We start from the raw sequence: 8151 nt of genomic DNA, 5'->3' as shown, positions 1-8151 counted from the left end.
AATTGATTCGCGGTAAAAACATTGACCGTAAGTGTTCACAATGACAAAAGAATTGATTCGTGAAAAAAAAAACAACTGACCGTAAGAGTTCATAATGACAGAATAATTGATTAATGGAAAAAACATTGACCGTAAGAGTTCATAATGTTTATTATTTTCAACCTCACAAACGCTTCCAGTGGTTGTTTCATTCAAAACAAATTATACAAATATGAATGCCGTTATAATTGCAGTTAACACTTGTTGTAAAGGTGTAAAACAGTAAGCGAGTTTCACATGTTTAATAAAACAAGTGTTTAAGTGATATATATATAACCATCAACATCGCGCACTATAAAAAATTCCGTTAATTTTAGTCAGTCATGGTGATGTTTGAGTTGTTAGGGAACAGTTTTACATATATCCAATGCTTTTCATCCAACACTTACGTACGTTAACATGTACTGAATTCACGCCGGAAACGACTATAAACAGAATCAGATTTCCAACGTATTGATATACTACTTGCATGTAGGTTCACGTGATATGGAATATTAGGGAAGGCCACTATTAATTAATTATAATTTTTTTAGCTGCTTTACTTGATACGAATATAATCACAACGAAATAGTGACAAAATTAAAATTTGAAACATGTATAGCATTTTCAATTTTGATGGTTTGAAATATCAAAGATAATCACATGTATATACGAAGTACAAGTTCATTAGACAATATTAATAAAAAATGTATCAAAATAAGTGGGAGATTGTAGTTTGTTTGTTGTTGTTTTCGTGGGATTTACTTACCTCCTCTTTATATTCATCTTCAACTGTAAACATCGATTCAATAGCAAGACGGTTGGTACTTGGATGATCCAGCTTAATCGTAGAACGCTGGAATGAAATGTAAAACAAAAGTTATTTTTTTTAATAATTACATATACTTCAAAGCAATGTTTCCTACAAGATATTTGTGACCATATAAGAAACTTACTTCAAGAAAACTTCCAAGCAAAATTCACGGTTAGCGTTTCATACACCAAAAGTTGGCGAATCTTTGAAAAACAGTAAGCCTAATATTCGTGATTTACATCAAGCAAAACTGCAAGCTTTTTAACGTTTCTCTTAATGCGTCCATTCCGAACTTCAAATCAGAAGTGTACAAAATATTTTTGCCTACTAAAAAGTTCTTGTGCTACAAATAAAATGATTGAATACGTAATACTACAATGATTTTAGAGCCTCACCACGTCCATGTCACCTCGTCCGGTCATGCCCTGTTTGACGACCATGCACCTTCATGAAAGCCATGCAGCGTATTTTCCATTGCAAAAGGCTCCGTCGTAAAGCTGTCATGTTCAAAACATATCCCTTACTCCCTGCCGTTTTCCATAATCTGTCTAAAATATGAGGCTAGTAGTTTCCATGAGTCAGTTTCAACAGTCCAACCGCACAGAAATTTACAGAAAACTTCACCAGTAAGTCTTATTATGGAATACCCATTTCATTCTCTACCTGCTTGAGGTATGTGATGGTTGAACCAATATGTCATGGAAGCAACTTGTGTACACGTAACTTATGTCGCTTTTCCAGACGGAGATTCTCCTTTCTTATATTGTGTACTGTTGCTTGGGGCACGTGGACAGCTTTTTCCACTAACCTTTATGTTCGTGGATTATCATCTATAACAAGACGTCGTATTTCACTTACTACTACTAGAGTACGACTTGTTGCAGGTCTCCTTTGGGATGGTCCTGCTTTTCCAAGTTCATCAAAATTTATTTGTTTTCAAATATCATTAAGTACAAAGGATATATCTGTCTTGGGAGATCTAAATCCCCAAACAGAACACACCTTTATGAGCTGAGTGTATGAATATTTTGCCTCGGTAGGGCTGTTACATATCCTTCCCAAATGCAATCAATTTTCGGTTGCATCATACTACCTACCAAACGCCAAGCAATATCAAAATGTAATTTTCATACATTCCACTACGATTTCATAACAACTGTGGTTATCAGGTGATGTATTGATTTGCATATTAAAAATCGTTTTAACAGCCAGTCTGCGAATAAGGGAGATGTTTTTGGTGGGTTGATTCCCAAACAAAACCTTCCGGTACTAACCTTTTTTTTCAAAGTTATGAATAGAGATTTGAACACCTTGTGGTATCCGGAATCTGAATTGCCTACCATTATGACCACATACATTCGCACTATATTTCAGACTATGAGGTAGTAAAACCTATACTCCCATCCAAAATACCACACAAAATGAAGCAGTGGCCGCAGTACAAGATCTGGTCCCTCGGCTCTATAAAGATTTTTTCTCCACGGTTTTCGATAAAGATGGTCGAGGAAGACTCAAAGAAGCTTACTTGTCGCTGAAAGATGGCTAAGTGCAGTACATGCCAGAAGTGAACACTTCGACTAGTTTATGTAAAAGGAACACAACCCGGCAAACCCCTAAACTCTGCATCTTCGTGGTCGAACACTACTAAGAAATGTTTTTTTTTTTTTGTAAGTAAAGATTATTTTTTAGATTAACAGATTAAATCTTTTATCATATAGCTACTTTTAATTATAACTTGAATACCAGAAATAGTGACATCCCTCTGTAGTCTATCCAATACCCTTAATTCGGTTTCATCGATTCTCAGACAGAGTCTTAATATAACGCACTCAATCCTATGCAAGTAGCTTAGATAAATTTTCGTCTCTCGCAGACAAATCCAGCATTATGGTATTGAACGAAAGGCGTCATGGGGAGTGCTTTCTGCAGTTCAGCTAAAATTATTGAGTAAAATAAAGCCATATTTTTCCGTTTTAATACGTTTTGTTTTCCTAATAATATCATTATTATCTAAAAATGTTAGAAAAATATCACCATCGTGAAAATCTACATCTATAACTTGTGCGAATTGCTGATGAAGATTGAACAATGTCAATTATGATTACAAACCACCAAAAATTCCATTTTGAGTGCGCTGTGTATGTGTAGCTTGCGTTATTATTATATTCATTTGTTTACTTTGTCCAAAATATTTATTATACCACACTCTACACAAAATAGTTTGCATTATCAACCGAAGAAGAAATATATTTATCCCATTGATAAGATTCAACATTTAAATTTCCAAAGTCTTTACTGTCATATGGTATACATGTTCATGCATGTATAAAGATACCTGAAAAAAAATACAAGTGCAATGTATCATTCAATTAAATAATGGACCCAATGAAAGGATTAAGACAGTATTAAATAAGGGAAGTTATAGCACAACACCTGCATTTATTAATGTCTCTTTCTTCGACTCTTTGAAGGTTAACTGTAAAAAAGTCCACATATTCCATGCATACCCTCTTTCTATTTTTTTTTCGTAAACAAAATCTAAACTCATATCTGTAATCGGTACCAGTAGATAAAATACGCTTTGGAGCACTTATAATATATACTACAATCTAACAGAGACCGTCATGGACTCTACCAACTACAAACTTAGATAATTTTTACTTCACTACCATTGTTTGTGCGACTTTAAATAACAACAATTCTAACAATAATTTTGAAAAAAAGTATTTCTTTATTGATCCTATACGAGTTTCCAGAAAGAACAAGAAGCAGGCCTCACGGCTGACCATGCATCACACAAAGCTTCAGTGGAAATGCTATTTGTATCAGTTGATTGTATTGAGCAAAAGGCCTTGAGAGCAGAGGCATTCAGCACAAACGGTGTGCGATTCAAATGTTATTATATTATTCTTACTGGTAAACCGTATAGGGCCAGTAAAGAAAGATTTGATAAAAGCTATTATCATTCTTATTATGAAGATTCTGTTAGTGAGTTTGTGTTTAAGCGCAAAGCTACTAAGTGGACTGTCTGTATTGTGTGTGTATATATCGAAATCAGATTTGTAGCTTTATAAGCAATCAAGCTTATTCTGAGTCACTGGAAGTCTTTATTATGAAGTAGTGTCACACAAACAACCGATCTAGCGATCACGCTATGTCGTCATAAGGCGTTATATACCATAAATGCATTGTATTACACTCTTGTTTGTCATTCTTGAGAATGTAAAGCCAACCCAACTTATGCAATAAAACACTTGAGTTAAGTACAAACTTGGATCTGCAACGTTTCACAACATGTATAAACTCAATAACTTTTTAAACAAGTGCCTATACTGACTGCTTATACGGGTGTGTGAGAAAAGTAAAAAACTTGCAAATGTCTAAGTGCACAATGTACTATTTTGTAGTTACAACTACCAAACAAATTGACCTTTAGTCCCATTAAAATTAATGGAACCTCAATCATGTGGCTCGTTCACATGACACATACAAACATCACAAGTTTACAGCGTGCCATCCATCGTAGAATCAAACGATCATAAGCTTTCGTCAGTTTCATCCCATTATTCAAATTCACCTCTGAAAAATTTTCCTACAAAGATGTAACATTGAATTCATTATTCAATTATGGTTTTTCTAACTGCAACATTATGATTATGAAAAAAAAAAATGCATTATTGAAAATCATAACCAGACAAAAATCTGATTATATGAAACCGTAACACACATTAAGAACCAGACAAAGTTTGATGTATAGGTAACCACAACACAGACACAAACAGAAAATGATAATTCTCAAGATCAGTAATATGTCCTTCAGTTCTCAACTAACTTCCTTCTTAAAGGGAAATGGAACAAGAGCATGATGTAGAGGTAAAAGTCTTCAATGGTTAATACCTTTGTTACTGCTCAACAGCAGAACGTAATATAATTTTTTCGGGTTATACAGGATCTTGCTAAAAGTTTGGACATTTAAATTTTCATATTCGAGCATTACGATTTGATTTTTATACCGTGGGTATACAACGCCAACTTATAACATTTTCAGTCTTAACATAATTATTGATAATTACTAATGCTTAAAATTGTGTTTAATTAAATTTTTGTTGTTGTTGTTTTTCTATCAACTGCACTATATAATTTAATGTGCTTTAATGAATATTGTGTCAAATAGATATAATTGTGTCAAGTTACAGATTGGTTAACTCTATATCTTAACCCTATACTTTTCTCGATAAGGTTATTACGTTTGTTAAGCTTTACCGATCTAATCATTTATAAATTTATAAATTCGAAACTTCACGCAAACCTAAACAAAGGATATATACACTAGCCGTCTTTAAATTCGAGCTGATATACTAAGGGAAAACAGCCAGTCAACAGCATCCACCGCCAGCACCTGGACACAATTCTCTTATCTCATAGTAGAATTTGATTGTTACTCCTATAACGCATCTACGGCCCCTACGAACGAAAAATATATTTACGCCAACGGGACGTGAACAATAAATCCTCAGATCCACAGTCTTCCACATTAATGATAAGCCACGCCCGGATTCTCTATCTTACCTAGACTGTAAATGTTGTCTTTTGCCTTAACAAACAAGCAGCTTCGAATATGTTTTCACCGAGGCATGTATGTGTACGCACTCCACAGATAAAGGAAAATTCCACCTTACCTTATTTATACACACTAATAGCTTATATTCGACATTTTATTCGACTTACATTTACAGACAAACATATAATTAGACACTTTTATGCATACGCATAAATTACAGAATTATGGAATACGTACTAGAACGAGTTGTGTAAAACCCATTTTCTGCCCTATCATAGATGGATTAATTTATATTCACATTATGCAGCCATTTTTTACACCACGTGTACGACATACAATAAAACAGCTCTGATACTAAGTCCTCTTAAGAATAGTTTAAAAAATTTCTATATAAATCGTAAAAAGCAAATCAAATCATCGATTTCCTGATAACACTTTCACTTCTACGCAAATTTTGAGAAGCTTACATTGCGTCAGCTCGTTAAGAGAAATGCAATATTAATGTATAACTCTTAACAATACCTAATATACTGCTGTAAAAAAAATACCTGTATCACTGCGATGTACGTATATTAACCTCTCTCCCTATTACAATAATAACAGATCACGTAGAATACCGCTTTCGTTAATTTTTTTCCTTCGTTTTATATGATTAAATTGGCTACCTACAGTTATGCCCCTACTAGATCTTCAGAATTACCTGTTTTGTTTTTTGTTGCCGTTTTTTTTAGACTTTATGCGAGTATAATTGCATAATATTTACGTAACACTATTTATGCATATATAGTTTATTCTTAAGATTTCAACATAACTCAGAGGATATTACAGAAGATATTCATCCAACTCCGTATCTATATTGTCGAGTTGTTCGAAATATACATAGTCCTAAAATGTTAGATACCACAGAGCTGCAGGAAAAATCGATTGTTTCATTTCAATAATTTTTACATATTTAATAACCTACTTGTCACCAGCTATACCTATGTGTAAGAGTGAGCCTATATATATAAGTACACGTTAATACAATATCTTAAGTACCAGAACAACTGACCTAAAAAAAAACGGATATTATACGTATGCAAGTGTGGTGTACACAGTCTCGACACTTTCACATACTACATCAATATTATACACCCATATTATTGTGAATGGTATGCCCGTATACTTTGTTTTGTTTTTTGTTGTTGCTGTTGTTGTTTCGGCTTTGAGGGGGAGAAGTTTCAATATCCATTATTAATTGTTTATCAAGACCAAACTAAAAACAAACCCATACAAAGTTTGGTTTATGTTGAATTTCGCGCAAAGCTACATGAGGGCTATCTGCGTTAGCTGTCCCTAATTTAGCAATGAAAGACTAGAGGGAAGGCAGCTAGTCATCACCACCCACCGCCAACTCTTGGACTACTCTTTTACCAACTAATAGTGGGAATGACCGTAACATTTTAACGCCCACACGGCTGAAAGGGCGAGCATGTTTCGTGGGACGGGGATTCGAACCACTTGGCCATGCCAGGACCCCATACAAAGAAAGTCCACGTAACAAATACATTGACCAAATCCGTTTTAAAAGAAGTGTACGTTATTAGTTAATGCATGATACCGACTATGATGTACACTGGCTGGCCACTTTATTAGGGCCTACACCTAATAACGGGTTGGGCTACCTTTTGCTCGAATATTATCATGACGCGATATGGCATAGAATCCACAGGGTACTGCAAGATGTCCCGATGGATTCCCCGTTCAATCATTCATACTATATATAATTCATGGAGTGAGGTAGGCAGAGGATCACGATGGCGAATGTGCCTCGTAACTTTATCCCACAGATGCTTCGATTGAGATCTGGGGATTTTTGTAGTCATGGGAGGTACCTGAAGTCACTCTCATGTTCCTCAAACCATGCACGCACAATTTAAACATGGTATATGGGAGCATTATCATCTTGGAAGTAGCCGTCTCCAAAATGATACACATGAAGCATCGCTGGATGCACGTGATCAGAAATGATGCCGTACCAACATTCAAACATCTATACAGATAAACAAACTTTCTTTGAGACAACCAACGAAATAACTTTTTACTGAAAAGTCGTAGAAATAAAACCAGATAAAAATAAATAAACAAATAAAATTTATAAAGGTTAGTCATCAACCAAATAAATTTACTTTAAATCTACTAGAGTGCTTGACAGTTGAACGGAAAACAATTATTTACATCAAAAACAAATTTTAATGATAAGAATATTTCTCATACATCGTAGCCTAAATATGAAACTAATAATTTCCAGAATAAAATTCAAAGCTGTTACTTCCGCGATACAGCAATAAGATTAAGCTAGTACATTCAAATACGTATATACTCATATTTTTTAACTTTATCCAAAACTGGTTAAGGTATATAATATATTGTTACGTCTCCGTTTGTTAATTGATTTTCCGTAACTTCGTTCCGACGAAACTTTAGCGACACAAGTACTTACTTAATAAAACTGGTTTATTCTTTCCGAATACAACTTTACGATACACTTATTTTCAACAATCGCTCTATAACAAACGCTATATCAACGAACGTCAACAATACTTCTGACTGCGGTTCAATTACTCACTATCTACACACACAGTGTTCTCCCGTCACGTTGTCACCCTCTTTTATATACCAGCCTACCCTATATCTAGTAAATGCTAGAGCATTCGCCAAGGTACAGGACAGTTCTAGAAACGTGTCGTCACTAGTCATGTGACCTCGCTGACGCAAC

At 34.5% G+C, this 8151-nt stretch overlaps 1 protein-coding gene across 1 annotated transcript in view; it reads right to left on the bottom strand.

Moving 5' to 3' along the window:
• LOC106470510 (cytokine receptor-like) overlaps positions 1-8151 on the bottom strand; it is a 58861-nt gene that overhangs the window by 42622 nt on the left and 8088 nt on the right. Inside the window, exon 2 of the mRNA XM_013931068.2 lies at positions 788-874. The gene's annotated coding sequence lies outside the window, so the exon portion shown is untranslated. The remainder of the gene's footprint in view (positions 1-787; positions 875-8151) is intronic.

This window comes from Limulus polyphemus, unplaced genomic scaffold (assembly GCF_000517525.1).
Source record: "Limulus polyphemus unplaced genomic scaffold, Limulus_polyphemus-2.1.2 Scaffold4052, whole genome shotgun sequence".
In the NCBI taxonomy this organism is placed as follows: Eukaryota; Metazoa; Arthropoda; class Merostomata; order Xiphosura; family Limulidae; genus Limulus; species Limulus polyphemus.
Note: the sequence above shows the minus strand (reverse complement) of the source record. Positions and strands in the feature narration are given on the sequence as shown.